Source organism: Lathyrus oleraceus, chromosome 6, assembly GCF_024323335.1.
Source record: "Lathyrus oleraceus cultivar Zhongwan6 chromosome 6, CAAS_Psat_ZW6_1.0, whole genome shotgun sequence".
In the NCBI taxonomy this organism is placed as follows: Eukaryota; Viridiplantae; Streptophyta; class Magnoliopsida; order Fabales; family Fabaceae; genus Lathyrus; species Lathyrus oleraceus.
The window spans coordinates 486,525,366-486,533,646 of record NC_066584.1 but is presented as its reverse complement, the minus strand read 5'-3'; positions in this window follow the sequence as shown (position 1 = coordinate 486,533,646).

The window sequence follows — 8,281 nt, the reverse complement described above, 5'->3', positions numbered from 1 at the left end:
GGATCTTGAGGCTTCATAGATGAATCTCATGCCTTGAGTTTGTGGATTATTGTGGCTCATTAAGTACAAATGCATATGAGATGACATGTATGGGATGTATGCTCATGAATTAGGGTTCAAGAAGGTGATGTGGGGGTAGGGTATGTTTGAGGGTATGACAAACATCGCATTAAAATTACCATTTTTGAGTAAACAAATTTAATCCACAAATCAGCATCTAACATCAAGGAGGCTGAAATGATGAGCTATAAAATATGGTCTTATCAGAGGCATTCCTCCAAGATCAGTTAATTAGGGGAATTCGTCCAAGATCAGTTAGCTAGGGGAATCCCCTTAAATATCAGCCAACCAGGGGCAAAATTATTTCAAGGCTCGTACTAGGGCATGCCACCTCAAGAGCACAAGAAGTCAACCGCTCTAGGAGACAGTTAATCAGAGGCATATAGTTTCAAGACACTAGGGTAAGTCAGATCGAGACCTTCCTATGACAAGACTTCTTCATAAATTATGATTGGGTAACCCATGCAAATACCCAATAGACCGGGGCAAAGATAGACTATAAACGTGCAAGTTCTCTCCATGTTTCAAGTTTCTTAGGCAAGTGAAAAGGTGCATGAACAACCGTTGATCCTAAAGCATGCGTCGGGGAATCATGTCTTTAAAACCCCTTTTATGATTATCCTTTTTGTTGTCTCACCACCATAACACGGTCTTTTATTTTCAACACCCATTGTTGATCCTTTTCCTAACCTCCAAGGTTGATGATCTTTTCCCAACCTCCATGGTTAATGATATTTTTACAACCTTCGTGTTTTTGACCTTTTTCCAACCTTCATGGTTGATGATCTTTCCCCAACCTTCGTTTTGAAGATCTGTTTCCAAGCTCCTTGGTTGATGATACTTTTCCAACCTTTGTGTTATTGACCTTTTTCCAACCTCTATGGTTGATGATCTTTTTTCGACCTCCACGGTTGATGATCTGTTTCCGACCTCCATGGTTGATGATCTTTTTCCAACCTCAATGGTTGATGATCTTTTCCCAACCTCTATGGTTGATGATCTTTTTCCAACCTTCGCGTTGAAGATCTGTTTCCAACCTCATTGGTTGATGATATTTTTCCAACCTTCGTGTTGTTGACCTTTTTCCAACCTCTATGGTTGATGATCTTTTTCTAACCTCCATGGTTGATGATCTGTTTCCGACTTCCATGGTTGATGATCTTGTTCCAACCTCCATGGTTGTTGATCTTTTTCTAACCTCCATGGTTGATGATCTTTTTCCAACCTCTATGGTTGATGATCTATTTCCAACTAGGGATGGCAAAAAAAATTATACCCGCGGATATCCATGGATAAAATCCATCACGGATACAGGGGAGGTGGGGGGGGTACCTTAATAGATATTTGCGGATAAAATAAATGGATATTTAAATACACTTTTATTAATAGACATGGATATAGGTTTAATGATACTCAAACCCGTGGATATCCGTATCCATTAATAAATTTTAAGAATTACTTAAATATTATTAGTTTATTATACTTTGTCTTTTCTTCTTCTAAAAAAATAGTTTTCTCATATTTATATTTTTTAAGTTTTCTTTGAAGAAAACCTTTTACATTTCATAGGTCCTTCCTCTACTTTAAGCAAGCAAGCAAGAGACTTCCTCTACTTTAAGCAAGCAAGCAAGAGACTTCCTCTATTTTAAATAAACAGTTAAGTAGAAAATATAACCATTATACTTAGATACACAATCAAAAGTATAGTAGTTGTGCAACAACCACAAAGGTTCTTAAACTCTTAATATTTCTAAGGTACACAAAGATAAGAAATCTTAAGATCTTGTGCAACAACAGTTACAAATGAAAGTTTAAAGTTATGCTCGAGATATTGTATTGCGTTATTGTACACCTCCCTTCAAATCTCTAGCTTCCTTTTATAGAGGTAGAGAAAGAGTCGTTGGAAGGTTTGAACATAAGAGAAAAATTAGTGAAGAAGCATGCCAAAAGATACGTTGGAGAATGTATCTGGTTAGACGCATTGTCCACTAGTTAATGGCATTGTTCACAATAGCTTTCGAATTACTATGTATCTACCAAAAGGTAGAACAGACTGAAGAGGTCACATCATCATTCCTTAAGCCTTGCAAAACGAAACCCTAGTTGACTAAGTTTAGAAATCTAGCGCTTTGACAATACTGATAGCTTTGGTACAATGTACGGATCAAAGGCTCCTTAAGTCTTTCAGAGTCTGAGCTATCACCAGAGGCTTGAACATATGACTAGAGTCTGAGCCTTCAAAGGCTGATGAACACATCCAGAGTTATTAGATTCTGATCAATCAAAATTTGAATTATATTGCTTCTCCACATATCTTTTCAATCAGGACTAATTCTATGCTTGTGATCCTGCACACTTGAAAATATGTTAGTATACCCATTTTTTCTTTAAGTATTTTGTTATCATCAAAACCCAAGGGATATGAACAATCTTATTCCAATAGTCTAAATATTTAAAACCTTTCAAGGGCTTATCCTATCCATGCCAACTCTGTGTCAGCTGGCTGAGATTGTCTCCTAACTTTGGATGTGATGGTTTTGAAGCCAAGAGGGGCCCTTCCTTGTCTCTTTATGGCGGGCTCTTATGACCTCTTTTCAGGAATTCTAGAGTCACTCACTTATTCGATGGTATTCTTTCGGATATTTCTGAAACTCTTATTTGTGGAGTCTATCTCATTGGACTTAGATGTCACTATGTCAAAATTAACATACCGCTACACACTCTTTCGAACACAAAGCGCGTAAGGACGGAGTCCTTTGAGTAGAAGCCCAAGACATTTTAATTACATCTGTATTATCATAAATATCATATAAATAATAATAATTTGTGATTCAATTTATGTTTTTGATTCAACTATCTATTATGATTTTGTGATTTTTTTTTTATTTGGACTGTCATTTTTCTATTCACGATCCACTCTTTGTTGTGTAATGAATAATATAGTTAATATATATATATATATATATATATATATATATATATATATATATATATTTTTAAAAAATATTTAAGAAAATTTATCTTGAAAATGATTTAGATATGGGTTCGACCCTCTCATGACGTTAGTGACCAGAATTGGTGCTATTAATCATATTTTTAAATAATGTATAAATGTCATGTTATTAATAATGTGCTACTTCATTAATAAAAATAGTGTGTTAGTGTATGTATCTCAAAAAATCGATTAATAGGGACTAAAGAATCCAATCGCAATGTGTCCATAAAGTCCTTCAAAGTTTTTTCAAAGTTAAGCACAAACAAACTCACTTAAGTGCTTAAATAATCTAGGAATAAACATTTTATTGAGACTCGCCATATGTTTAAGTCAAAAAAGAATAAAAGCATTCGTGGGTGTAGTAAGATCGTAGTGGGGGTGAGTTTCAAAATCTACACGACAAGTCCAATTAATTTGCTTCTTCCGTAATGAAAACGGGCTAAATAAAGTCCATGAAGCATGTTGAAATTTTTTATAAGAGAGTCCATGAAGTATGATGAATTGGTTATACAACAGTTTTATGATATTTTCATGAGGATCTTTCCTCCTACCCCTTAAGTTGTACCTGGCCATCCCCATTTTTATTATAATACCTATTAGTTTTTTTTCGAAAATCAATACTACATTTTTAAAATTTATCGATATAAAATATATTTTTATACTGGATATTTAAAAAAATAGGTATAAAATCTATGAGATTGTATCGGATTTTTTTAAAAAAATTGGTATAAAAACACAAATTTTATATCTATTTTTTAAAAATCAGTACAAAAATATATTTTGTTTTCAAAATCTAAAATTTTATATTTGATATTTGAAAAAACTTATATAAAATCAAAATATTTTACATCAAGTTTTTTAAATATTCAATATAAAATCCTAGATTTTTGAAACAATATTATAATTTTATATCGACTTTTTTAAATATTCATAAAAGTTACAAAACATATTGGATTTATCAAAAAAATTGATAGAATTAGCTACTTTTTTTAAAATTATTATTAAAAGATAGTCAACCGAATTTTTCAAAAATCAGGTAATATTTGTCAAGTTCAGTTTTTTTTTTTTGGAAATACTGGTAAAAATGCATATCAGATTTTTTGATTGGCCTATCAGATTTTTCAGGTGAGAGAAAATTTTCTAACAATTTGTTAATGAAAAAAAATGAGAGGGGTATTTTTGGTATTTCGAAAATTTTGGTGGGGTGCAGAGTACAACTCAAGGGGTGGCAAAAAAATTCTCTATTTTGATATACTAAATTCGTAAATTTCTTAATATCAACATATTATAAAGGATCTTTTAAATAATTTATCTCTTAAATAACTTTTATTGTATATTTCATATGCATAAAAAGGCTTGTAATAGAATAATTATATCATATTTATATTGACATATTTAGTCTTCAAAGAGGCGACATGGGGATTTCAATCGCTCATTTATTAGACCAATCACCTATTTATTAGATATATCGCCTTTTTGTTAGATATTTCACCTTCCTATGGGTTAAGTCGTCGAATGTGGGGATTGGTGAGTGATGTGTCCTCATTATGTAACGACACAAAATAAGTAATGGGAGGGGTAAACCACTTTGTCTATGAATATAAAGAAATAATTGTCTTTTCCCTTAGTGGTTTCTATTTCCAAGGAAGCCTTGGATCCATGCTCAATAATTGACTTTTCCCTAAGTGGTTGCTATTTCTAAGGAAGCCTTGGATCCATGCTCAATGCGGCCGTAAATACCCCAACACCATGATTGAGAGGGGCAACCTGTTACGCATTTATACTTTTAGAAAATACAATTGACACTTGTAACACCCCCAACTTTTATTTTAATAGTATTACTATTATTTTACTATTATGGTTATTGTTTTTAAGTATTTTATTTGGGTGTTCGAGTATTTTAAATAATTAATTGAATGATTTAATTAATCAATTTTATATCATTAATTTGTTGAGATTGTTAATTTTATTAGAAAAAATAGAGAATTATGTTATTTTAATTAAATTAGAATAATAGTTAATTTAAATAAAAATATAATGAGAAATAGGGGTGTAAGGAGAATTGAGGGGTGAGAGGAGAATGAATCAAATTAGGATAAATAATTAGATAAGTTGAGGGAGAACGTCAAAATTTTGAAAAAGAGGCAAAGAGACAAAGCTTTAGAAGAAGCAGAGAGAAATTCCAAAAGGCCCAAATTTACATCGATATGTAAATTCGAGATAAGAGGGAATCATTCATATATGGGTGGCTAAACAGAGGGATAGAGAGGGTTCATTGCCCTCCTTCCTTCTTCCCTTTTTATTTGTATTTTGATAATGTTTGAACGAAGAAGGTTTGTGCAAAAACTTCAAAGTCGATTGTTATGATATGACTTTTATACTCTATTGAGTAATATGTGTGCATTTTTATATTTTGATTTGATATATATGTTGGTGCCTTGTAATAAGGCGAGAGTGGTATTTGTGTGCAATCCTAAATCTGATCTTAATGTTGACGCCTTGTGATAAATCGAGAATATGAATTTGTGTTATTTGGTCTCTATTATTGATGGTCATCTTTATCTATATCTTTTTGGGAAGGTGAGATATCAAACAGGAGAAATGAGAGAGTTTTGGATTTATTCAATAGAGAGAAAAACGCAGAAAATCGCAATTAGACATAGAAGGGGGTTAACCTCCTTGTTTCAGGCGTAACTTGAGTTTCGTAAATCTGTTTGAGGTGATATAAGTTGCGCTAGAAAGCTAATGCAATAATATCTCTTTTGAAGTGGGGAAATTGGGTCTAGGTATGCTACAACATTAGTAGTTTTCTGATTTTTATAACAGAGACGTAGTCAAATTTCAGTCATATGTTGGTCGTCTTATTTTATGTGTAACTTGAGTTTCATAAGTCTATTTGAGGTGAAGTTAATTGAATTAGGAAGAGGCTTTAGTGATCTTTTAAATTGGAAATTTTCGGAATTTTATCATAAGTCTATAATGTTTTGTGCTATTTTGAAGTCTGGCGTTTTACTTTAGAGTTTTAATCGTGTGATTGATCGAGTTGAATCAAGAAGGTTGAGCTTTGAGTAGTTTGGTGATTTCGGAGATTGTTCATTTCCTTTTGATGAGTTTAGAGTCATATTTTTATTAGTTTAGAGTCTTTTGATAGGTTTAGAGTTGGAGTTGAAGGTATATGATACACTAGAATTAAGTTTGGAGCCTTTTAACATTATAGAGCTTGTTTTGAGTAATATTTTTATTTGTTTATAGTTGTCAAGCCAATAGGGTTGAATTTTGAGTTGTTTGGAAGTTTAGAGTGAGTTTATTGAGTTGTTATAATTAAATATGAGTACTCTAACATGTTCATAGTTATGTCAATGAGTAGTGAGTTAAAGCTAGAGTATGCTTGTAAAACCCTGATAGGTTATGAGTTAGCTCAGTAAAGGTTGTGTAATTATGTGTTTACCTTGCCGATGAATAATTCTAAATGTTTATATAATTATATTAATTTAAGCTGTAATTATATAGCATGATGAGTATAACATATTAAGTTGAGTAGTTCAGAGAGGAACTACAATGTTGGCCTTACATTGGCAAAGTTATGGGTTTAGAGAGGAACCATTATTGAGTATGTACTTTGAATGTTATTTGTTGAATATGTGTTTTGAATGTTATTTGTTGAGATTGATGAGTTGGCGAGTAAAGTTGTTATGTCTTAAAATTGTTTAATTTTTCTGTATTGAGATATCAATAAATTATTGTTGAATGCTGGTATGATTATGTATTAGTGAGTCATAATTATATAGCATGTTTATTATGTTGAGGTGGTGGCCTTATTAACAATGTATGTGGTTTGAAAGGGAACCAGTGATGATTATTACATCTAAATATGTTGTTGCATTTCATGCATCATGGTGTATGGGCTTCCGTTTGGTGTTGTGTCACTGGTTCGAAATGAGGGATCAGTGACGAGTCATTAATCATAAGGGGGGATCAGTGGCGTTCATGTTTCAAAAGGGGACCATTCATGAGTGGACTAAATCTGTAATATACCTCTGATGTCCATATTGGTATCACCTGCATATAAAGTCGAGGATTTGATGCATTGCATACATACCTACTTTGTGATTGGGTCATTATTGTAATTGGTGCATTTTTTGTGAATGATATTCGTGTGATTTTTGATTGCTTCAATTATACTATCCTTTACTGTTTATGCACCACTAACTTTATTGAATGTATTCTCACCCCCTGGTTGTTTTGTTTGTGGTATTTTGTACACTCGTGGTACATATGCTCAGATAGAAGAGCAATAACCGTTGTTGAGCTTAGGATGGTATTTAGGCCTCTTCGTCTATTTAGAATTTTTGAGTTGTTTAGTTTTTGCGTTGCTCTGATATATAACAATAGGGACAAATTGTTTTGTTGCATGTTATGTTTCTTGAGATGTTTGAGTCATTTTAATTAGTAATTTTTGTTGAGACTAAAATATTTTCTTGAAAGATTTGATATTTTATTCCGCTGCATGTTTCATGTTATAATTTACAAGAGAGAGAGAGAGAGAGAGAGAGAGAGAGAGAGAGAGAGAGAGAGATGTTATAAATGTGTAACATCGAGGTTGTGTAAAATTAAATGTGTTATTTTTAAAAATCAAGGGTTTCGGGGTTTAGAGTGTTACATAGTTGATATCAGAGCAGGTCGGTCCATTCAATCTAGATTGTGTGAATATTTTTATTTTCGTGGCATATGGCATGTGTGTGAACACTATCGATGCTCGTTTTTATTTTTTAACTGCTTGCCAACATGAGCGGGATTCAAACAAGGAAGGGAAGAGCTTATGTTTCTCTAAGATGTTTCAGGTGTGGAGGGTTGGCTCAGTGTGCCACTGATTGCAAGGGAGCAAGTTTTGGATGAGGCTGCATTATTTCTCAAACCCGAAGAGATAAAAAATTTGAGATTCATGTCCGTCGGTCAAGTAGGGATATTTGTCGGTCAACCTTCAATCTCAGATTCATCATAAACACATTCATCTTCATTCACCCTAGCCTAAACAAAAACCTCCAACCTCCTAACATTCATCATGTTCACCAATCATCATACATAGAACCTCAACACTCCTCAATTCTCAATAGCAGCAATAGAGAAAAATCAAGAAAGGTAGAAGAAGAGGATTTCGAGAAGAAGCAAGATAAAAGGATCAATATTTACTTAGAGGTATAAATTCATCTAAGTTCATCATCACCT